The sequence below is a fragment of the Cinclus cinclus genome, chromosome 4 (genome assembly GCF_963662255.1).
Source record: "Cinclus cinclus chromosome 4, bCinCin1.1, whole genome shotgun sequence".
NCBI classification, from domain to species: Eukaryota; Metazoa; Chordata; class Aves; order Passeriformes; family Cinclidae; genus Cinclus; species Cinclus cinclus.
Genome location: NC_085049.1, coordinates 45,979,489 through 46,005,912, shown reverse-complemented (window position 1 = coordinate 46,005,912; position 26,424 = coordinate 45,979,489).

Below are 26,424 nucleotides of genomic sequence, written 5' to 3'. Positions count from 1 at the left end.
GACTGAAGTATCAAAGTTCTTCCTGAGTATTTAGAAATAAAAATATCTGTAACAATACCAGTTTCTCCTTTTTTCCTTCTACATGGTCCAGGAAAAAGGTCCTTATTGCATAGATTGGCTGAATGAACCCTTGTGTACCTGTGTATGAGATTGAGCGTGTCTGTATTTATACTGAGAACTCAAATTGAAAAGTATATTGACTATACACCTATTTCTGAAGGTGGTGACACTTCTGGTCATTCTTCTCTAAGTCTTACAATCAAGGTTAATGTTTCCCAGGCAGGGAAGCTGTATCATTCATGGGGAGTGATCAGCCAGAATTGGGTTTATTGTCTTGAAACTAGGTGTGCTGATAAAAAAAGCTTGGGAGTCACTAATCTGGGTCAAACTATGGTTAAATGACATTTGAATGGAAGATAATATTTATAGTTAGGTTAATTGGTTTATTGCTAAAGAATTTTCTTTTAAGCTCAGGAGGCAAGGAGTTGAAAATTGAGAGTTGAAAATAATAGACATGGGCTGCACAGCTGTTTACTTGCAAGTCAGGACTTTTGTGTGTAGTGCTTTGTTGCTATTTGGGATCTGCTGTTACTGTAAAATCTTTACATCTTCCTGTAACAGTACTTCTTGGTCTTTTAAAAGCTGAGCTCATTTCCAAAGTCAAATCAATCGAACACATTGATTTTTCATGAGCTTTTTACTTCAAACACTTTAGCATGTGTATATTCTGGTTTTCCCTTATTATATGCCATATTTTACTGTTTACACTCAGAATCACCAGGTTAAGAATTCCACCTAAGGCACTTTTTTGTTTTTACTTGCATTAGTAGTGAAATAGTGAGCAGTGCTGGCATTAGCACCTCTTGCATTTGGTGGATTTAGTGCATGTCTAGGAGTAAGAGCTGTATGAAGACCCTTCTGAGCCAATTGCCCTTTTTTTGCAGGCACCTGTAGCAACCACAAAAGTTAGAGCTTTGATTTTTAATAATGGCTTTTTAGCCTCTGTTAGGACAGTTGCCCACCAAAGTTAGCATGTTTCCTAAGGAAAGGTCTACATCTTGAGAAATGTTGTTCTATAATTATTGACTTAATGGTAAGCAAGTGGAAAACTCTTCTCACACATAAGGACTAGAGATTTTACAAAGATGAAACATTTTACAGACTGCAGAAGTTTTGCAGTCTTGATGATGAACTTGGATAAAGTTAAAAGGAGGGTATTTGCTTCTATTGATTGAATTCCAACATTTATTTAGACCTGATTGTACATAGCTATAAACATCTTGATGTCTATTTCCCAGTAAGGGGCACAAAATTTCCTTAAAGTCCCTCTTGTTACTCTGGGTTTTACCTGATTTGCAGGTGTAGGAATCTATCCCTATGATCCCCTTTAGGGAGGGGATCACATCTATGTCCTATGAAGTATGATTGGATAACTGAAGCTTTAGATATTAAAAGTTTTGAATGTGTTGTCGCAAAATTTTTCCTACCAGGTACTGATCCTCAGTATGTAGGAAGTTTGGCCAGTGGATCCAATGACTGGGGATAATGAGCAGGCCAGATGTGGATCCTTGCCACCCTGCCTAAATTTCACATTTTCTTGGGAAATAAGAAAAAAAAACTAGCATGGATGTGTACCAGTGAAGGATCTGTTGCTGTCTGTATACAGCAAGATCTGCCCCAGCATTAACAACCACAGTAGAGACCAACATTCATTTCAGCAATTGTTTTTAAGCAACTGGGTCAATGATATTTTTGACAATGTGAATGGCAAGCATTAAAATTGCTTTCACAAAAGTGGTTAGCACATTGTACCACTAATTATATGATTACAGGGGAGCTATTTATCAATTTACTTTTACAGGAACTGTTTATTTTGGACTTTGCCTCTGAGTTTTACTGTAGTTTGAACCAGAGCCTTTCACAGAAGGAAGCTGTTAGTAGTGGCTAGTTTATAGAGTTTGGGGCCCAACAAAAATACCTCAGAATCATCCAAGGCCAGACGAGGTTTTATGAAAGTCTCCTAATTCCATGCATGAAACTTGAGTTTAGTTTCAGTTAAAAAGTGAGCAGATTTTTTATTTCTAGACTTCCATCCTTCTTAAAATTTGGGCTTCAGATCATGCAAGCATACAGTGACAACTGGTGACACATAGAAGAGGATGTATCCTTTGCTATATCTACCTTAGTTCCCTTCTCATATAGCCACCTATTCTTTGATTTTTAGCAGCCATGAGAAATAAAGACAGTCCACTTTGTACCTGCTTTCTGGCACATAATATTATATTGAATAATTGAATGTAAAACTTTGATAGGGTCAGGACAATATACCAAGCTGCCTTTTGTTGCAGCTATGAATAAGGGTTATAATATCTCCAGATCTCCTGGTAGGCCTGTTAGTGATGGCAGGGGGAATTTTGCATGATAGGTGAAATATGGATGTTGCACCAGAACTGAGCCCGCACAGTGCTCGAGTGAATTAAGAATGTAGTGCAATGAGGTATTAGAAGGAACAGCATGTACTAAACCCACAGCCAGAATGCCATTAACCAACACTGGCTGGCCTTTTTGCAAGTTAATTCAGGATTATATGGAATAGACTGTTCTCAAACCTGGGATCTTATGCCCTGTGCTCCCTTTGGAGAAGTCTGTATATGCAGAATAAATGCAGGGCAGCATGCCCTGAGCTTGTAGAAACTAGTTGCATTGGTTTAACTTAAATTTTTAAATAGATTTCAGTTAAGCACTCTGTAAGGATGTTTCCCTTAGTTTAAGTATTAGATAGGTTCCTGACTTACTGACCTGAAATAGCAAGGTTTTCAGAGCTTTTTACATAAGAAGTCTCACAGAGTACTGCAGACACTATCCAGCTGAGCCAAAACAGAAGAGCATGGAATTTGTTCATAGACTGATATTTAAAGAGCATCTTTGAACACACTTGTACTTTCATAAGAGTTAATAATTGGTTCAGTTCAAAGACTAAGGGCTAGCTTTTAAATCTTGCTTAAAACGTAGGCACTTTTTAATGAGGCACTCTAGACTGTATCCCACATCCTATGCTAAGTGCTAGGGTTAGCTGTGCTAAACATGGGGCGAGAAGATAAACCAAAAAAACATTTGCAAGAGACCTGCACAGGCAGCTTTCTGCAGAGGGCCAAGAAATAAACATTAGGCATCTTGATTTTCTGCTGAAGGAACAAATCTGACTTGCAGCTTCAAAGGGTTTATATTTGTAACTTTGGATGCCCGTCTAGAACCCTTTTCATGAAAAGCCTATTTGATTACACATTTATTGATAGTGTGACAGTCATCTGCTTCTCTTAATTGGCTGACAGTTTAAAGACTACTAATCTGAGGACTTAAAAGGTTGAGATCACAGCCATTGTTTTGAGGGGCAAATCTGCATGCAGGCAAGTGGACTCTGAAATGAACATTACAGTCTTGGTCTCCTTGTGATCTCATAAGGAATTTGGCCATAACACACAGAGGCTTTGAGTTCAGGCTGTACTCATCAGTTTCTTTCTGCCAGGGGCACATGGAGGTGTAGAGTTGCAGTTCCGCTTTGGGTTGTTGATGGGGGGCGGGCATTTACTCAGAGTCAAGAGTTCCATATAACCAAGGGCAGGAAACAATAATTTCTTACTTCCCACAAAATGCCTTTAAACTACACCCTGCCTATGCTATTGAAGTTGTGACACCATCATTGAAAAGTATTCATGGTATTTGATCCAAAAAAGCCAGGACAAAACCTGTTTGCATCCTTCCTGTTTACATATGGCACAGTGATGATTCTGGATTTTTGTCATTATTCCAGCCTCAGGAGCAAATACCAGAACCCAGAATACTCGATCTGGTTGGCAAATGGTCTGTATTGCTACCCCTCAGAAACATACTCCATGCTGTAAATTGCAGTATCACAACTGATCTATGTCTGCATGCTAGCCTCTGTATTAGCCAACAGCTCCAGGGGCACAATCTGAGCACTCTCCAATTATGTCCTTATGTTGTTGAATTTGCATTTCTACCTTCCTGGGTAAATGGTGTAATATCTTCTTTAAAAAGGAGTGCACCCTCCTCTGGTTGTTAAAAAAGAATAAATGTCATGTCTCACAACTCCTGCCTCTAGAAAGCCCAGTTCCATGAATATGTGTTAAACATCTCTCTGAATTTAGTTACTCAAAAGTTTTAAGCTAGTGGAACATGTTTTTTCTGGATCCTGACCATATATAGGCTGGAAACATCAGAAAAAGCATGGAATCAATCGTATATATATATATATATATGTATATGTATATGTATACTGGGTAAATTTAGGCAACTTCAAGATTAGGCAAAAGTTGATGAGTCTTATTTGGATTCCAATTTTAGCCTCAGGGTCTCAGTTCCAACTTCAGTCTTTCTGTAAGTGTCTGCATCCTTCCTGGATACAACACATAGGCTTTAGAGAACACTAGTGCCTCTGTTCAAGTGTGTTTTTGCATGGAGGCCCTGAGGAAAAGATGATATTTTTTAGTGTTCCTCAGGCTCTGTACTATGGTATGTGTTTTCTCTTTTTAATTTTTGAGTAAAAAAGCCTGATAGGTTCAAGGTGCTCTGCGCAGATCTCAAATGTAATTCGTTTTCTCCTTTCTCCATGCTTAGGGCTCAGCTACTCCAAATAAAGTGTTTGGAGGTCTTTGGTTTCTCCAATATGATTTAGCTGAGGTCTCATTATTGCTTTTGTGAAGCAAGGTAGAAGTTAGAAGAGTATATGTGTTCTGTGCATGTAAATTTTATTTGTCAGAGCTAATTAATCTAATCTCAAATACCAAAAAAATCCTCACTTCTTAGAATTTACTAACCTGAGATTTGTAGAGCAAATGAAATTAAAAGAAAGGGCAGTTGTTACAAAAATACACAGGGACCCTCTTTTGAATAATGTTGACCTAGAAGCTGTGTACACGTATTTCTTTTGTTAGTAGAAATGTTCTAAACAGTGAATACAATAGTTCTGTACTTTCTCAGGGAAAAGTTCAAGTAACAATTCTATTACTACTATTTAAAATTATCTGCATATATACTAAAACGGAAAATGTGTTACATCCAGTAACTTGAAAACAATATCCTTGCTTCTAAAACTTCCTTTAAATCTCTCCCACCTTTCAAAGCAGAGAACTTGCAGTTATTCTGTCAGAAGCACTAAAGCATTAGACAGCTATCATCAACCTTTTAGGTTGCTCTCAAATTCTAAATGCTGAAATTGTGAAAGTAACTGATTTGGGTTTAAGAGTTTACAGCTCAGGGCCATTTTATAAAACACAGATAATAAAAAGGTAGCTGTTGCCTGTTGGCAATTATTCAGTGAAAAATTTCAGCTTGTAAAATACAATTAGTATAGGAAAAGATATTTGAGTCATAGAAGAGACTGCAAAAAGATAGGTTGGCACCTTTTTTAGTCACCCATTCTGAGAGAAGAGTGTGTCTGGTACTTATGTTGGTTTACATCTATTCATTTCTAACCCAAAATTAAAATTCACTTCAATGTGAATTAAGAGTCGACTTGCCTGTTATATGTCCATAAAAACCTGTGCCAGAGAAGTCATCCCTGACATGGCTTTCCAGCAGTTCACAGGAGTGATCTAGGCAGATAGAAATCCTATGACTGGAAATCCTTTTGCTGGAAGGACTGCCCAGCTTGCAACACTGATGGCAGAGAAGCTGCTGTTGATAGCCGCGCTGCTCCTGGCAGTCTGGCTGGTGGTGCTGGGAGCAGATGAAGGAACTGGATTCCCAGGCCCACAGCAGCATCATGCATAGTGCTGCTTTTCTTCATTTTGGAGGGAGGAAAAGGAAGAGTTAATTTTAGTCTAACACGCAAAGCTTGTCTTTTTGTGTAGTGCATGAAGCATAAACTCAGTGGGAGGTCCATGAAACAGAGCCTGGCTCTGCCCCATTAGCATTCTGGTCATACTTTAGAACAACATAAGCAGACTTACAGCTTTTAAAAATGTTTTGCTCTCATCTGCCCCACAGCTGAATTCTCTGTAGAGAGGGGGTGTCATGCCATGCTAAGGCTGGGGTATTTAAATTTCTTAGCTGTGTATTTTCTAGCAATTATTTCTTCCCTTCCCCTCCCCCTGCCCCCTGTTCTTCCCCCCCCCCCCCCTCCCCCCAGCTTTTAGAAATCAGTGAGAAAAATTAAAGGCCATTAATTCAGTTCAAGATTTACTTCCACCAAATCATTCCTCGGCCTATGTTCATCTTTTCAATTCCCTTTTATTTTTTCTTTTTTTAAAATAAATGCAAATTTTAGTAGCCTAAAAAAATTGTGAGTTCAATCTCTTCTCATTAACAAGGTCATAGGAAACTTCACTGACCTCCTTGGTTTCCTCTGCAAGGAGAGAGAAATGCCTGTTACTTCCTTATGCCTGTTACTTCCATCCTCACGAGCTCAGACAAGCTGTGCTGTCTTCAGATCAGCTCAGCCATCTGCTCAGGTGAATTGTGTACCTGGCAGAACCAGGGTTGCTAAGCAGTACAGGGCATATTTTAAAGAAACCCCTGTAATGGAAGCCAACTCAATCAAAATGAACCCTACTGCAGGTTTAAATTTTGAATAATGGATAAATTAAAAAAAATTAAAAAATAAATTTTAAATTATGAATAATTTCTCTTCCATAGTGATGATACTTCTGTATTTTTTTGCTTTTTAGCTTATGAACCTTGCAGGAAATGTATCACATTGACTGAATTGATTGATTGACTGAAGGAACTGAAATGGTTTTCTGCTGTTTTGATTAGAGGGCATGGAATAATGTATCTCATAGTAACAGTTTATTTTGTTTAATTCTTTCTGCAAGGCAACTTGAACTAAGTTTTCAAATTCCTCAGATAGGCATTTCTTTTTCTTTCAGGCAAAACTATTCATGCAATTGGGTTTTCACTAAGCAGAAAATAAAATATTCAGAGCTGTTTTGGGCTTATGCCCTCTAGAACCACAATTATGTCTCCAAACAAGAAGTTGATTTTGAAATAAGCCACAGGTTTTAATAATTCTCAATGTTCCATTCAGGTTCCCATTCTGTAGGGTGTGTTGTAACTAATCACATCTCTCAGATCAAGGCAGAATTACCTTAAATATGGATCAGAAATGGGTCTGGCTGCAAAGGCTGGCTCTACACTCTCACAAAGCTTTGGAGGGTTGAGATCTTGGAACCTGATTTTGGTTAGGATTGTTCTTTGATATCCTCAGATGAAAGGGAAACTATAAATGTGAAGAGCAAATTCTTCTGTCTTGGTTACACCAGTGTTACTGCATTAGTGCCAATGTGGTCACATGCTGTAGAAGGGTGGAAAATTTGGCCCAGAGTGTTTATTGTAAGTAGCAACAAGGAAAAGAAACCTACTGAAGAGAAGAAACACAAAACTGTAAATGGCCAGACAACAGGCCTCATGCTAACTTTATATGCCAAACTGGTGGTTTACTCCAGCATTAACATTTTATGCAACCAAGCCAAATTCACTGTGTAGAACATTTTATTGCCTTTCCTGCCCTTTGCCTTTTCTAAGAGATTGAAGGGCACACATTAACTGCTAAAAGACCCAGAAATGTTTAGCTATCTCTATTCAGCATCCCTACAGGCTTATTTACTACATTAAGGCCAAAGAAAACCACCTAAATATTTTAAGAGGATAGTGAAGTTTTAATTGAAAAAATATCTAGGGGCTTTATTGTAGACTTATGTGTCTGCACTACAGATTTCTAATAGCAAACAATAGAAGTGAAAAATAAGAGGGTATAACACATTAGTTATGGGTTGGTAATGCACAAATATGTGGTACTTATTCCCTCCCTAGCATAGCATGGCATCAGCCTTGGGTGCCCACTAAAACAAAAAAGCGGAAAGTCAAACAACAGTCATGTCAAATTAAACCTCTTTTTGTTTAATTTTTCAAAGTGATTAATTTAGCTGGTTGGCAGCGAGTCAAACTGATATCTAACAATAGTTCATTTATTTAAGGTTGCTTTCAGTACTCTGTAGCCACTCTACTGCATCAGAACTTATCTTCTGTAATTCTCTTTGAGCTGTGAAGATAGGCCAGGAAACTGGAGCAGGTCAGGTGTGCAGGAAGGCACAGCTCACATGGTGGGGCCGTTTGTACTTCATGAACCATAGGACTGGGAATGGCTTTTCAAGAACAGTTAAAGCTCACTTTTCATTTGAAAAGTGAATAAGCTGATATCCTTATGTTTCATGTTTGCTGAGTCTCAACAGTCCAAAAATAAAAGAGCTCAGTTTATAAAGTAAAAAAACCCAAACTTGTGTAAACTGCCAAAACTGCAAATTGCGAGAGCAAACAATGAAAATGGGATATTTCTTGACTACATTTTCTCACTAGTTATGAAAATGTGGATAAGTTACTCTCTTGGTGGTTTCAATTTAATTCTATTTTCTTAATAGGATTGAAAAACATGAGTCTGATTAGAGCAAAAAAGCAACTATTTAGTTTTGCACAAATGTGAGTAAATGTAGTGATAAGCACATTTTAGGTTTGTGGGGCTTATAAAAATAAAGTTAAACAAAGGTTTTTATGTCAATAAAGTCAGTTGATACAAACCTAATAATGAGAGAGGAAACAGATCAGTTGAGTAAGAAGATAATATTTATAGTAAGTGTGAGTGTTGATAGCAAAGTTTTTTTCTGTTCTGTTTAATAGAATTTTGTGTGGCTGTTGAATGGTGTTTGATCAAGGAGCTCTGGCATAGGTTGTTCACCTAATGAAAACAAGAGTAGTGTATGACAGTTTTCTGGCATTTTAGAAATGTATATAATGCAGTATAACTACATACAGAAACACTGTAGGGAGTGGAAAAATGCAAGCAGTCTCCACATGTAAGACATGTTGAAATCTCATGCATAATTTTTGCTCATTTATTTGTTTGCTTGTTATAAAAACTGGATGAGTCTGATCTTCCATTTCAGTTTTTACATTTTCTATCTATAATTCCCATATATTCATGCTCACGCTGTAAAAAAAGATAACATCTCTAAGCACAAAAATTATCAATTGCACATTAAATAAAATTTTCTATTATTCAAATCTGGTGAGGATTACCTGTTTTTGCAAGGGACAAGTTTTCCCAAAAGCCAACTAACCCTTTTATTGCTATTCCTATAAGTATGTTCCATGGCAAAAGCTCTCATGCCTGTGCTTCATGTCTAGTTTTACGAGGGTCTTTTACCACAGGAGGTTAGTTTAGAATAATTTTCAAATGTTGTTTCTTCTTTAAGAAGCATAGTTGCCTGTTATTCAACTTACATTTATGAAAATAAATCCTTCTGATAGAATAAAAGCTTTTTTTTGTTTGTTTTCATAAAATGTGTATTGCTGTTGCTAAGTAGAAGGATTCTGTCAAAAAAAAAAAAGACTGGAAAAAGAGCACAGGTCTATCATCCCTGATTCTCTGGGTCTATCTTTATGGGATACTTGTGTTAAAACCTGTAATTTTCCCCCTCTGAGTTGCATTTTATTATTCTTTGGTTACTATATCTTTAATGTGTTGAAGAAGGCTTGTGTTCTCTGATATCATGAGCGAAGCCCATGAGAATTTTTGGTAAGTAGGAGTCTGCAGTCAGTCAAATCAAGAGCGAACTGTGATCGAAGGGAACTTTTCAGTCTAATAGGGAAAATAAACAATCTTTTCTCAAGGAGGATGTACATTATAGAAACAACGCTGCCCATTAAAAAGTACTTTACTTATTTCTGGTGGGTTTTACAGTGATGTGAAATATAATGGAGTAAGCCAAATTCTAAATGTGTATTACTCATGACACTACAGTGAATGTATCATGAGCTCTCCACTCCAGTGAGAGTGCCGGAAAGGCTGCTGGCATTGAGAGCATACCCGTTATGATGAGGGTCAAGAACCACTCTGCTGTAAGAGAGGCCCACACTGCAGAGGACTTTAAAAGAGAAAAGCACTTAACAAATGTAGAATCAATACAGCATTGGTTAGGGCTAACATAAAGGCAAAGTAAAAAGCAAACCAAGCATAATTGTGTTGTTATTTATTACTGGTGCTGTTTGTACTGATGCAGACATTATGTAGATAGAAGTAAAAATAAAATTTCCTCCAAAAATTTAAAACTAAATGCCTATGTACAGAAAAAGCAAACCCACAGGAAGGGAGGTGCCAGGAATATACATGCCAATGTAAAAATGTCCTGCTATGTGGGGTGCTGGTTGTGTTGGCATGGGATATACAGGACATTTTATACTGTTGAAGTGTGTATTTTGAAAATATAACCAGAGGCTAAAATCCAGTCATGAAATTGAGCTTTGCCTTTGACATCAAAAGGGCCATGGTTTCACTCAGGTAGGTACTTTTGTCAAAGTATGAAAAAATGTATGCCTGGGGACAGTATTAGTCAATAGCTGAGAGGCAACTAATAAAGTTTTATAGTTAATCTTCTTAGAAGTTCTTTTAGTTATGGAAATAAACAGGAGCTGGTATCAAGGTCATGCTTAAAAATTGCAGCCCAAAGTATGTTTCACCTTCTGCCATCGAAAAGCGTGGAACGTTTGGTTGGCTTTTGTTCTGAAATCACTTCACTTAGATAAAAGGTGGGGAGAGATCACAAGAGGAGATCACAAGGAATTTTAGTTCAAACCTTCATAGTTTTGGGTTCCACAGACTCCACACATAAGCCTGAAAAGGTGACAAAAGGAAGTATTTACTAAAAGGAGGAGGTTCCTAGACTGGATTATAATTTGTGTTCTTCATTCAGTGCATTGTGATACCTCCTGAATACTGCTGGGGTCAAAACATTTAGAAAACTGAATGTAAACCAATCATTTCCCCAACAGTCTGAGGGGGTTTTTTGTAATTCCCATAGTTTTAAATAAAAGTGCAAGGAATCATGGTTTTTATCACTCTTACTTGTAGAAAAATATAATCGCTTTCTCAAATAATCTGGTTTGTTGCTGATACTAGAGAAAGACATTTTGGTGAGGATATGTCATTATGACAGAGACTTTCATTTTACATTTCATTTAGTTGTATTTTAGAAGATACCGCTCTGAAGACAGAGTTACATCTCTGTGCTGTTACAGCACACATATTCCTTCACCAACCATTTCTGACACAGCTGGAGGGCATTTGAAGGAGTTAATACAGTTACAAGTAATTGGAGCAGTTTGCATTTAAGGAAGGCATTATAAAAAATAGCTTTAGGCTGGGCAATTGGAAAATTCGTTAGAAGGATGCAGAGATTTAGACCTTTAGGTGGATTTAGTATTTCAAAAGGCCAGAGTCTGGTAAGTTGTGGGTACAGAACATGCCTTTTGTGAATAGCAACAGCTCTACAAGTGACCACCTGTCATCTGAAGCACAGAAATAATCTGTAAACACACCTCAGTCATGTAAAACATGCTAGCTCAAGCCTCACTGGAAGTAATCAGTTGCCTTGCATTTAACCACCAGATGGGCATAGATGACCGCAGAGAAGCAGCGGACAAACTACAGGTTAAAAATATGATTATTTTACAGCAATTCTTCCCTTTTTTCATGCACTGAACAGAAGGCTAGAGACACCTAGGGATGAAGAAAAGCAAAAACCTAAAATAATTAGCTGAATGATAAAAAGGTTAAAGAAACCATAGCTATTGACACAAAAGAAAAGAGTAATTTGCTCTGCTTTTCAGTAAGTTGATGATTACTGATAACAGGAGAAAAAAAAGAAGTAAAAATGGGATTGAAATAATGGAAAGAACTATAACAAACATAAAAAAATATATCACAGATGATTTTAATAAGAGGGCAACAAACATGGTAGTGGCTGTCCTTTTAGAGAATTTGCACCAAAATACAGACCTAGTGATAACTATTCTAAATCAAAATTACTGAATTAGTGATGGTACTAGGTCTAAAGACAAGATCTTTGCGTGTGTGTAAGAAGAGGAAGCTGCTTTGTGCAACTGCAAATTTGTCAGTCTGGCTCCGTAATGCATGTAGTTTTAAAACACGTTTTGAAGGGGAAGACCATTAAAGTTACAGATAAAAGGGAAGTGGAGTATTGGTTTTCCAAAGCAAGATATGCCAAACTAACTTAATCTGTTCTATTCTGTTATTTTTCTCCTTTCTTTTTTCCCTTTTTTTTCTTTTTCTTTTTTTCTTTTAAATAAAACGACTTCATTTTCTAGAGAAAGGAAATAAAGGAGGCATATTCTCTCTGCCCTTTTACAATGCACTCATTATGCTGCTGAAAAAAAACTGCTTACTTGCTTGGAGAAAGCAGAATTTAAGAGCACAGCTGTGAGATGACCATGGTGGGTGAATTAGGACAATATTGCAAAGGACCCATCTGTATTAAGAGAAATTTTTTCCCTGATAGTCATAAAAGAAAAGTGGGAATGGAGTATCCTGATAGTATAATACTGGGGAGCTTAGATAATCGGGATAGCAAATGAAAATAACTGCATTGCCTTGAGAACCCAGGGAACTACACAGGAGATTCAGCTGTAAGAGCTGCAAAGCATTTCAGAGAGGTACTATAGAGAAAATATAAAATGTTGTAAGCTGAGAAGTCATCAGCTAGAAATGGAGATTATGAGAAGCCTGATTTCTGTTTATCAAAATACTAGATGGCTGAAAAACTCCATTCACCATTTTCAATATATTTTCCTTTGCAGTGCTAAAAATTGATTTGTTATCAAAAATCTCTTCCCCACATGGATATTCATAGAATATAATCCAGTTACTTTCTTCATTAACTAAATGCATAGAGATTCTGTCACTCTCTCATTGCAAATAAACTATTCCCAGACCATTTACTATTCTTGTAGTTCTTTTCTGAGACCCTGCCACCAAGATTCCTTTAGAAGTGCAGGCAGCAGTGTGTTTCAGCCATGATCTAATTAATACTGTATTACTCAAAGATTACCACTCCTGACACTGTCATACATCCTTCTATTCAAGGACTGTATTCTCTGTCTACACCACACTGGAAACAGACATCAGTCAATAATCAACGATTTTGAAAAATTTTCCAGTGATGCTGTGGTTTAGGATAATAACCTTGTTCTTTTCAATTTGACTTGCTGCATTCCTCATATCTCTTTCTTTGTATTTAGTCACATTAAACAACTCGTTTATTTATGAAGCAATAAAGATCAACCTTGAGAGAGGGTTTGACCCTACTCTTAAATGTTATTCCTGTACTAAGTGGAAGTTTATTTGCAATAAGTTGTGAAAATAAAATGCCATCTTAGATACAAAGGTATTTTCCTTGGCTTTGTTAAAAATTGACCCTACTGGTGACAAAGTAAGGATCCAAAATTGTTGATATCTTTGTGTACCAATTAGTCATATATATATTTCAGTGCCTTTTGTTATATGTGGAAGACATGCATGGCAATCAATGTCTTTATATATTTTATGCTTACATAATTAACAAACAGTGTTGATGTGTGTAAGTCTTCATAGATACTCCCATTATAAAGCACCAAAATTAAGAGATTTTGATCTTGATATCAGCAAATTCCTAGTATTAAATATGATAAGCCTCAATAATGAAATTAATTGCTTCTTAAAAAAGAAGTCCAGTAAGTTAATTCTACATTAATTTTAAAAATAGAGTAAGTTATTATGAACTGATGTTAAAACTAGAATAGCAAGAACTATATGCTATGCAGAAACAGAAATCTTGCCTTCAAATTTAAATCCTATCTACTTCTACCATTTTAAAATCTGTTTTACTGTACAGCAGTGCAACTAGAAATCGCATGAAAGCTGCTTCTGCCTAAACTACACCTCTTTATAAACCATAGCTCAAGGCTGGCTCTGTATGGGCAGGCACATTTAGACCAGTGCCCAAAAACTAATCACAAATGGAAGGCTCTGGAGACAGATGAAATGGAAAATGAGAGGAAGCTGAAACACTATTAACATCATAACAAGGAAAGAATTGGCTTGAAATACCTTTTACCACACTGACCAGAGTGCCCCTGGAAAGCAGACACCTTTGCTGTTTGCTGCTCCAAAGGGGAGTGGAAGTGACCTGGGCCAAGTAGTAGTGGTAGAGCCATTGAGCTATTGACTTTTTACAGGTCTCCTTGCTGACAGAGGAAATAAGGTGGTTTTCTCTGCCCAGATATTTCTTAGTGCCCCATCTCCTCCCAAGAATACAGAGAAGGTGAAGAGTAAGCCTGACACTGTCCTTCCACTCCCTGCAACTCATGCCATGTACAGCAACCTACATGATTGTGCCTAAGCCCAACATCTTTCCTAGGCAAGCAGCATCAACTCAAACCAGAGATATGATAGTTATTAAAAAAAAAAAAGAGGGGAAAATAATAATTAAAAGGACAGATGGGGAACCAAAGATTGTCACATGGAAGTGAGAATGAAGGGCTCGTGTTTCACAGTGGACAAGGAGGCACAGCTAACCAACTCCCTGTAAGCCAAATGCCACTGTATGGTCTGTGTCTGTGGTTTAGTATCTATACACTTCTAAAAATGTCACATTCCATCACCATGAATGACCATGACAAGGTTAGGCTAATAAAATATGATACTCTTTAGGACACCAAATTGGAGCTATAAGTCATGATGTGGGTTAGGCCCTTCATTTTTAGAAATGTAATGCACGATTGAGTAACTTACTCTCTCTTATGCCAAGCAACAGATTCTTGGAAAACAATCCAACTTTTCCGTGTTATTAAAATGGGAAACAGTTGCAACAAAGACTTGACTTCAGAAAAACAGTTTTACTGGCATTATGCACAGTAAGATGTATACCTTAGTCAGACAATTTAAAAGGTTTTGAGCTAGTGTCCAAAAACTACTTTGGAAATCATTTTCTATGTTAAAGGTAAAAATACAAAGCAGTTCATTACTATCAAAGTCATTCAATAAAGATGTCATTGACTCTAATTCAGATCTCCTGAGTGATGTATTTATGACAAAATATATGTGAAGTGTGCATTTCTGAGCATCCCTGTAAGCCATCTGCATCAGGAACACTTCATGGAACTTTCCACTGCTTGCTGCTTTCCTACTCTCTCAGGTATTTCTTTAATGTCGTTATGCCTCAGTGGCTGTTAGGTGAGGGAACTGGGTACAATGCTGCTGCTCTAATTAGAATATGGTGATCAGTCAGTGGAAAATGTTTTGCTTTCCTTGAACTGCTTAATTTACCTTCCTCTTCGAACGTCTAAATCTTTTCTGTCAGCCTCTGTGGTCCATCTTTCCATGTACTTTAAGAATTGAGTTTGGGATGGGGATTACTGTCCAAAACTGCTTGGGTACCCAAAACTTTTTTCTTTTTTCCCTTTAAAAAGTACCACAACTTGGCTAAGAAAACATTGTGAGAGACTCTTTGTATTTTGCTAAATCCTTCTTTTCTTACTGAAGATAATAGGTACTAATGATGATAAAATCTCACACTATAAGATCCTTGGCCCCAGATAATTTCCTCTACCATAACCCTTAGGAGTGAATGCATTTTTTAATTAGTTGCCACTATGTGATCAAGATTCCTCCAGATTAAGCTGCTCTGCTGCTCAAAAGAGCTTGAATCCAGACTTTCAATTATACTTGTAGCTTTGCATATACAAAGTTGGCTTCTTGCACCAGCTCTTGATATCCCTGATTTTTTTCCTCCATATTTCTTATTGAAGCAAAATCCAATTGAACGTTTTGGAATAAGCCCTGGTATTATCAAAATTAATACTTACATGCACATGAATCGCACTCAAATCAAATAAAGCTTCTGGACATGACACCACAGACTACAGATCTGACCAAGAGAGGAACAAAACAGCGACCTGTTACATATCTTTTCTGTCAAGTAATTTTATGCAACACTTTTCAAGTGAGGAACACTTACATATTCAATGCCTTTACATACATAAATACAAGGAACCATTGAGCTCTTAATAAGTATGGAGAGGATTAAGCCTTTTGGTGTAAGCCATTTCTACTGGCATAGCATTGCAAGTACAAGCTGTAAAACTACAAATAACTTTAAAACAAGGAGTGTGAAGCTGATGTGACATATCTGTAAATCGTAGGTACCAAAGAAAAAAACCTGCCAAGCTGTGTTTCATAATATAAACCTAGAGATATTTCAAATAGAGATGCCTGGAATTGAAATATTTTTTAGAACGAGATACCAGTTTGTAATTAAAAAATGTGTATGAACAAAGATTTTATTATTATTTCTGGAACTAACAAAGAGTGCTACATTTACTGTACTTATTTCATATATTGAAGTCAATTTTAGCTGTTTGCTTTCTGCCACTGAATTCAGCCTGTATTATTAGGCCCAGAAAGAAACATTTTTTTTTCTGCTAAACTATTTGAATATTGAAGAATAAATGTTCTATAGACAGCTTCTGTGAATTTTTATACAAGAACCTCATGCTGAGTTGCACTTAAAAATACTGAAAAAAATAAATGCTAGATTGTTCACTTGATTAGAAGTAGTACTCAAGATTTTTTACTTGAGTCTACAGAGGAAAGGTAAATAAAAAATATCAAATGAGGAAAATGCTAGGGAAGTTACTGAAAGATTCAGGAAAAAAAAAGAAAGAAATTTCCCAGTGGTAATGTGGATCTTATAAATTATTATTTCCTCTCTGTTGATTTCCCTCATTACTGTAATAAATTTAAGTCTTGTATAGTGCTGAATATCAGCACCAATAGCTAATCAGGAAAGGAAGAATCCCTGACAGTCATCCTACATAATTTCACTGCAAAGGGCGTTTTCAGTTGTTATTGTTTCTAATAAAAATTTGTGAAGTGATGCTGCAAGATACAATCGGGAAAAGCTCCCTGTAAAACTTGCTAAGATAAGCCACTTTGTATTTTCTCTTTCACAACTCTCTTCAAAAAGATGCCTGCAAAAAACATCAGTGGGTAGACTGCTAGGGTACAACCATAACTGTGTAGCAGACAAAGATTAATTTCACTTCTTATCACCAACTGAAATATTTGCAAGCCTTTTTAAAATCTCTATCATTTTTCTCATTCTTTTAGAGTAAGGTTTTTGGAGGAGAGAATGTATTTCAGTTGTGTTCTACAGACATGATCCATGGCTACGGCTCCTACTTAAGTTAATGTAAGTGGAACCTTTTCATGCATTCTACTTCCTGAGAAGATACACCACATATACTTACATATGCTAAATATCTTACTTTTCTTTGCCAGTGATGCTTCAGGTAGCACCCTGACATGGTATATTTTTTCCCCAAAAATGAGTAAATGAGATTTAGCAAGGCATGTGAGCAGACTGCACTTCAAGCATGTAAAACATGTCATTGCTAGGAACCAGTCCAATATATGTTTCAGTGCATAGTTATGTGTTGTGCTAAGCTATATCATCAGACATCTGCTTAAAAGTAAGCATAATTTCAGAACTTCACTGCCATGAGGTCTTCCTATACTTAAAAGCCATTAAAATTCTAGGATGTGAAAGTGTACAATCAATTCAGGCCCTTTACTCTCAAGACCTTATGCAGTAAGTATATTTTTCACTGTAAAAGATGGAGAAAGAGGACACTGGACTCATGATAACAAAGGGAAATATATTTTTCAGGAAGATTGAGACCAACCACTGTGTATGGAAAGAAAATGCAAGCTGTTTGCTCCCTCTTTCCAAAACTGTGCATCTGAGTTAATGAATGAAATCTCTGGACGTCAGGTATCTTGAAAAGAACTTGATTCTTCAAGTATTTCTCCATGTAGGTCACCTGAGAATGTAGCCAGGCAAGAAACTGTCCCACTTAATGTACTTTTCAGGATTCTTGTGTGCTACCATTGTGAAATTTTGTGGGCTTATGCTCTTGTCTTACATGTGTGTTGCACAATTAAAAAGGCTGGAGCACTTTCTACACTCTGTAAAATCTTTTAAATATTTTCTTCTTTCTTTTCTTAGAACACAGTTCTGGTTCCTAAAGTAGAGTAAGGAAAAACAAATATTAAAAAATCCATCAAATGGTTATAAAACAGTGAGTTGTACTTCTAGCTTCTTTCAACAGCTGGAGGAAAAAAACTTGTTCACATAATAATGAAATCCTGAAGTCTGCATCACAAAACTGATTTGTCTTCCTGATCATAAACCTCAACAGTAAAGTTATGACCTCAGGGAGTTAGCAAATGTCCTCATGCAGGGCATATTCCCAAAAAGCACTCATATGTAGTCACATCTGATAGCCTAGTGCAATGGTAATAGTATGATTATTTTATATTTAAAATACAGCACTAATAAAAAGTGTATGAAGGCAAGAGGTTGAGAGGAGGGGGCTGCAGCAAGTGAAAGAGGAAACAATTCTGTACTCAATGTTTTAGATTGCATTTGGAGTGTGCAAAACATGTTTGAATCCTCACATACATTATCTGTCTTTAGAATCAAACATACGAAAACTTGCCACTGGTAAAAAGAATGGCCTAAAAGTATATAAACATTGAATACTGCTTTCGATTTGGAGAATGAATCAGTACTTTTGCAATCTTGATGAAGCTCTTGCTGATCATTAACATTGGGGTGAAAAGAATAAGTAATGGAAGCAATGTGTTTGTACAGATTTCATTGAATATGCAGATTTTGGTAGATCATTAAGTGAACTAACACAAGTTCCTGAGAAGGTACAGTACAGCATAAAGACATATGGAAGGGGGAACGATCTGGAACAATCAGAGATGAGGTCTTGTTTCTTCTTGCATGAGGAATCTCTTTCCTATTTTTTTCATCCTCAGAGGATTCAAAAGATAGTCAAATCATCAAGGAGGACAGGCATGGAGCAGTACTAAGTAAACTGGATGGAAGCTTTAATAAGAAATAAAGATCTAGACACTGGTGACAAAATTAATTACAGTCTATATTACCTATTAAAAAAAATTGTAATTGTATCTCATTGTGGATCCAGTACCAGTCACACAATGAAATTTCCCAATAACTTGAAGGGATAACTGGGTTTTTTTCCGGGAAAAAATTAGAATTTTAAAATTCTTAAGGTTAAAAAAGACCTATAAGGTCATCTAGCACCACCACCATGTTCACCACTAAATCAAGACCTCAAATGCCATATCCACATGTTTTTTGAGCTCTTCCAGGAATGGTGACTCAACCAGTTCCTCAGAAAACCTGTTCCAATGCTTGAAAACCTTTTCCATGAAGTGCGTTTTCCTAATATCTAATATAAACCTCTCCTTGTGCAACCTGAGACCATTTCTTCTCATCCTGTCACTTCTTACCTGGGAGCAGAGACCAACTCCCATGTCACACAAGCTCCTTTTCAGCATGTGTAGAGGGCAATATGGTCTTACGTCAGCCTCCTTTTCTTCACACTAAACAACCCCATCTTCCTCACCTACTCCTCATCAGACTTGTGCTCCAGACCCTTTGCCAGCTCTGTTGCCCTTCTCTGGACTCCCTCCAGCACCTCAATTTCTTTCCTGCAGTGAGATGCCCAAAACTGAACACAGAACTTAAGCTGCAACCTCACCAGTGCTGAGTACAGGGAGATTATCACTTGCCTAGTTCTACTGGCCACACTATTTCAAATACAAATTACTAATTTCATACAATATAATTGATATTGCTCATGTTTGAATGCTACCAGTGAAATTCTGCTAGTTCTACTTGAGAAAAATAACTGCTCCCCCCCACCCCCAGTTGTCTTTGGTCTATTCTGTTTCCACAATATTAGAAAATGTTGCAAAATAACCAATAGAAAATTTGTATATAGTAATTCTGCAGTCTTTTCTTAAGTATTTATATTTCTCTTTCATCCTATTATTCATCGTCAGCGTTTATTACTCATAAAAGTAGTAGTTAGGGGTTCATCCAAATGTACATTTACATAAGGTCAGGAAAGACCTAAGTAAAAAGACAAAACACCTAAGACAAAAACCTCAGTAGACTTATATTCCAAAGAGAGGGTGGGAAAGTACCTGTGAAAGGCCAAGTAAAAAATGTAAGATTTCTTCAGGGAAGAAGGGAAAAGTTGAGACAGATATCCATTCCTAGGACACAGGTGTATGGACCTGACTATGCACAGTAGATGTCCAGTCACTAAGAAGGTAACTCCAAGACTGAATCAAATTCCATATAATGATCTCTATGCAGCCAGAGTTAAGCTTATGGCTGCAAATCTCATCGCTTCTGCATTTCCTTGGAAATTATGACCAGATTTCTGATTACCCTTCAGAGAGTATTCAAAAGTTAGTTCCTGCAGTACTTAAAGCATATGTTGGATATAGGAAAGCACATTCTGTCAATGGCACTTTCTTGTGGTGGTAAGACTTGTGAGGAATAGAATGATGTAATGTCATGAACCAGGCTGAGAGTTATCATATTTAGTTAGCCTATTAGATGGTGTCTTTAAAAATGTCGCATTATTTCTGTATATATATATATATATATATATATATATATATGCACATATATAGACACTTTATACATATATATATATATATGTATGTATGTATGTATGCATGCACGTATATAATTTCTACTTTTATGGTTGGCAATCCGTGGATAGCAGCTAAAGGTTATTTTAATTATAATTCACATTTAAGGGCCTGTTTTTGCAGGAATTATGTCAAGAAAAATGTTGGCAAGTTCACAACTGCAAGATTGAGCAATAAGGGAATTAAAAAGATTTGTAAAAAAAGCCAGTGACTAAGTGCCTATTTCACTGCCTGTTGTATCCTGTTATATCCAAAGAATGGAAAAAGGAAATTCCATATTGACTAGATTGAGCTGTACTTGCCATCTCAGTAATGAAACCATCATGCAATTCCTTCAAGTGAAATCTCAATTAAACTGCACAACTGTTTCTTTTTACTTTCACACTGTAAAAATCCAGAACAGCAAGTGTCCAGGAAAATACATTCATTGGAAAGAAGCTACCAAAGTCTGTGCTTTTGACTGTCATCTGCAGCTTATTTCACACACCCCTCCAAAAGCAAGAAGTCAAAAATGGAAACTGCATGGGTGGTTTATTACTCAGCATTGGTCTCCAAGAAAATCTTCTTGATGCAATTGTCTTCCTGATAGAAAACAGATTGATAATTTGTTTCCCAAGACCATAATTATTTGAACTCCTTAGATTTCAGAAAATTTGAAAGTTTTTCAGATTATGCATATACTCTCATATGTTCCTGCATTTAATTTTTGGGCCTAGGTCCTCTCTTCCTGCTAACTGATGAAGTAATTTACAGCTTCGCAGGAGTAAGGGGGTGTATTAGGTAAACAAACAGATTCTGAGTTGCACAGGCCCTCTGTTACACTGAATTTGAAATATTTTTACCTGGATATGAGACCTGAAGACTTGAATTTCCAGTGAAGTTCTTTTCCATGATCATTACTATCTAACATAGTTTTTCAGTAAATGTTCGACGTGGTGATGTTAATGGCAACAATTTCCCTTGAAAGAAGGTAATTTCTTGGTTTCACTCTGTCTTTAGGGAGATCCCTCTGCTCAGTTTCTGTGCCACTACAGTTCCTGTGAAGAGTTTTGTAACTGAAGGCACATATTCTATTCACACAAAGAATGTTGGACAGGTTAACACTATTGTGCAATATTGTGCAATATTAATGCATTGTGCTATAACCAGCACAAATTCCTGAACATAGGTTGTCCAGAAAAAAAAAAATTATGCCCTGCTAAATAGTATTTTTTACTCTCAGGATCTGTGTGTGTGCAATAATAATAATAATAATAATAATAATAATAATAATAAATATTCTGGATATAGTTAGAGAAAAAGACAAAGAAGTGGGCAGATAAAACTAAAAAAAAAAAAAGGCCTTTAGGCTTCTTTTTCACCACTTTTCACCAGAAATCTGATTTTAAGTGTGTTTTGTTTTACTATAATATTAGCTTTATACTGGAGTTTAGTGACTCTCATTGGAAGTCAGGAATTAATGACTGACTGCTTCCTCTATGCTGGGGACAAGGACAGATGGAAAGGATTGATTGTTACACTTACGTAGTCTTTCCTGGAGTTCTCCTGGTTCTGCAATGGTGCTTACACCTCAATATTAGCAGGAAAGACCATTCCAGCCTTCACAAAATATTATCCAAATATCTGTTTCTGAGTAGGTCATTAATTTTCAGGGACTTGCCAGCTATGCTACACAGTAGGTGGGAAAAATGTGGTGGTGCTTGGGTGTGATGCCAACAATAACTAGCTATTCGCAGCTATGATTTCTCACCAAGTAATTATAACTTTTGCTTTACTAGGGAAAAGAAAATAATACTAAGAATGAATTTTTTAAACACATTTACTCATTACCAAGTCATTCTTAAGTTTTCTTTGGGGGAAGGAGCTAGTAGGTCTTCTTATTGGGTGGAAATTTCCACTAACTTTCTTGGGAACTCCAGACATGCTAAAAATACCATGTCTATATACCTCTGCAGCAAGGATTATCCTCTTTTCCTAGTAGGATGCTCTATATAACATAGACATCTCACATCTGTATCATGGTGTTCATGATCTTTTTGGCACTGCTTCCTTCCCAATTACACTTGGAGAATTCCTGAAGGTGGCTGTTCCAATATTGGGTAAACTTCCACCTGAAAATGTCACTGCTTCTTCACATCATAATGAGGTACTGTTAATATAACACTGTTTGTCTCAATTTATCACTTCTACCTTTGTCTGGTCAAGGATCACAAGGAAACAGTGATAATCAGGTTTGTATCCTATTCCATTTCCCTATATAACTGCAGTTTCAACTACTGCTAGACTGCATAATTAATTTGCAGTCCTTGTAAATGCAAAGCTTCCCAGTAACATCAGAGAAGTGAATTTTGCATTTTTTTTTTTTGATCTGGATTTATCTACAGATATTTTCTAAGTCATTACCTGTCCATTGTTGTAGGTACTTCCTCACTTTCACATTTTATATGGACAACTTTTGTTCTTTTAAATTATAAGGATTTTAGTACATAATCTTTGGTCAAGTTTTATTTTGAGGTGCCTAAAGTGAAGCCCTGAAGTTTCCATTTTGTTCCAGCTCAGTCACTGGGAAATGTGGACAGCCATGCATTTGGATAATTCAAGCCATTGTCTAAATACAGGCTTGGGAGTTTAAATTCCTCTTTTTGAAATCTTTGACCAAATTAATAACAGATTTTGATTTATGCAGACAGACCACTCTATGTCCTTACTCTTTTAGCTAATGGAAAATGTGCAAAAATATTAAAGAAGATAGAGGAAGAGATTATGTGGTGAGGTCTGCATTTTGCCCTAATATTTTGCTAATGCTAGGGATTAGGAATGAAAGATGTTAGTGCCTCAAGTAAGAGAGGGGGCAAAGATAACCATCTGCAGATTTTGTGGGATGAGTATTTAATCTTCCAGAGCATTTATGGCATAAGGCACTTTTGGCCAAAAGGTTACTCACACTCCTAGAAATGAACTTGGGACTACTAGAAAAGCAACTGTAAATCAAGTCCTACATCAGAGACGGGACACGATAGAACAGGAGAATATGGCACAAGTAATTGCAAAGGTGCAGGTAACTTCTGATAATGAAGATGTGAGTTTGGTGGAGAGGAAGATCCAAAAACAGACCTTGGTGGAGAGGAAGATCCCAAGAAACATCCAACAACAAGTAGCAGAAGTAAAACAGGATATCACAAGAGATATAGGGCAACAGAATTCAGCTGCTACAGAAAAGAAAACATCAAAGGCAGAACAGAAAGGGAGAAGAGAGGAAGAGATGCCAGAAAATAAAATATGAGTATGAGGGATGGCTGTGGATTAGAACTCAGTGGAGAAAATAGACAATAAAGATCTGATTTGAAAGAGAATTAAAGATGAGATGAAATGAGTTCAAACAAATAGAAGAACACTCTTTAGGCCCTCATGGAAAATGGATTGTGTGATTGATATTCCCCACTAAGAAGATTCAATGGGCTTGTCTCCTGAACAGGCCCAGAGGACAAAAAGAAATATTGGGTTTTAGGCTCTGGGATGCATAGAAGTAGAGACAAATTGACAAAAAGTCTTTATTGTGAGAAAAATACAGCACTGCTATATTTGCACTAGGCCAGAGGAGGTAGCATGTTAGGAGAAGCATACCAGGGAACCTCAACCTCAATAGCAGTTCTATCTTTCTTAGTGAGAAAGAAGCAATAATAATATAAAGAATTGGGCTACTGAGATGGTTTCTGGGTACCAGTTTATGGAAATAAGTTGGTAATTCATAACAAAAGTTTTAACAAATGTTGCAGAGATAATATTGAGAGACACTTACCTAATCTCCAAAGAAAATTCATGTTTCATTTAACAGCAGTAGTGAAATTAGGTAAAGACAGAAAAAATACAACTAAAGGGTTGAAAGCTTAGGAATGAAGAGAAATTATTAATAAGTAGAGTCACAGTCAAATGGACAATGCAGCTAAAGTCATGTAATTTAGCCAGAGAATTGAATGAAATCAGAAAGAAAGAATTGAAACAGGTAAAGACTGAAAGAAATAAGGTAAAGAGCCCAAAAATCAAAGTGAAGGAACGTGAACAATGGATACATTACATGAATTTAAGTATTAAGGAAAAAAAAGTGTAATAGAAGAGCAAAAAAGACTGAGAAATACCTATTGGAGGATTTGCAGTACTCAGAGAAGAAAGCAAATGCACTGGGCAGGCATGACACATGTTGAGATTTAGCATGCTGAAAAATAATGAGATAAAGGAGCATAAGTAGAAGACATACGCTAGATATTCATTAGCACACATTAGATATTCAGTCTGGGGAAAAAATTAAGAAAATTATTTTATGAACAGATCTTGAAGATCAGTTTTATATGTTGCAAGTGTTCCCTTTAACTTTAATGTAGAAATAATTTTGCTAGACATTGTGTTGGGAGACATTAATTTCCTTGACGCAAATTGGAGAGCAAATGCTATTGGCAATTGTAAGGCCACCAGTTGTGCTGAGAAGGGAACAATGCAGCACATTTGAGGACAGATTTTATTTTGCAGTTTTTGTGCAGAAAGTGATACAAAAGTCTGGAGGATGAGGTTTTGTGAGGCTATAAAGAGAAGAGGTATTGCCAATATTCAGCATGATCAGACTATCGTATGAGAAGGATTGAAATACTTTGAGAATTAGAGTGATAGATAGAAATGGGTGGATGTTACAAGGGAAACGTGCAAGCATTTTTTAAATGAACCAGGGATTCATTTAGCTGAAGGCAATAAACACATCCAAAGATGTGGAAGTGCTACCTTAGGGCGGAGAAGAATCAGGAAAACTGTCTGATCATAGGACTGCCCTGAAATGCAGGCAAATGTTGGAGAAGACACATGTGAACATAGGTTATGCTATTTTTTGAGAAGGGAAGCAAGGCAATCCTTGGCTGAGCAACTGCCATCACCCATGCCTGTGGAAGTGAGCTGCCCCAAAAAAGAAGACATTTTATTGATGAGGAATCAAGATTTGGCTTAGAAGAAAATTTTTAAAAAATTATAAAGGGGAAGAAGACTGAAAGAAACTGTCATGGTAAATCCACTGTGTTCAAATCAAACTGGGAAGGAAAAAGAAGCATTTTAGTCACAAAAATGCAAGATTGTGGAGTAGCCCTGCTAGTGCAACAGACAAGATGCTAACAGTTTTAAGAGGAGCTTAATGAATGAAACATGTCTGTCATGTAGGGGACTCAGTGACCCAGACATTCCTGTCTCCCAGCGGCCAGCCAGCACCCCAGGTCCACCACCTGGGACCCAAGTCTGACTGCCACCCTGTTGCCAGCAGCCCTGTGGCCAGCCCAGGCCCTGGACAGCCTGGTGGGGCTGTCAGGGTGAAGCGTCATGGTCAGTGATGGTCAAGGGGGAGGCAGTGCTGACCCTGCCACCACCACCAACCTGCCTGGGGGCTGCAGACCTGCAGAAGACCCAGCAGAAGACACCTGCCTGGACTGTGCCTGCAGGGTGGATGCAGCTCCTGACTCACTTGAGTGGGCACTCAACTACTCCCTGGCAATTCCACCCTCTGGGGCACTCCTAGAACAAGGCAGAACTATGGTGGTCATGTAACCCAAAGAGTATTACAGAGCCTATGAAAATATTGATCCAGGTCTTAAAATCCTTATCAAAGTGACAATTAAGAATTATTCACTGTTGGTTGTGCTAGCATTTTCTCTAATGCCCTGGTTATAATTACTTCACTGGCTTCATGGCCATTCTAAAGAGATCAGTATCAATGTTCATATTTTCTTGTTGGAGAAACAGCAGCCAGGAACTCAAAAGCCACCCAGCAAAGTGGGGAAAGAAACTGGACCAGAAGGGAGCTCCTTCTGAGGAGCTTATCTGAGGGTCTGTTCAACATCTGCTTAGAGAGGCCTTGAGAGAAAGACTCCATTTCTCAGGGTAGCTTTTTTGAGTGGGAAAACCAGATCTGAAGACTGTGTTGATGCTTTGTCCAGGACCTA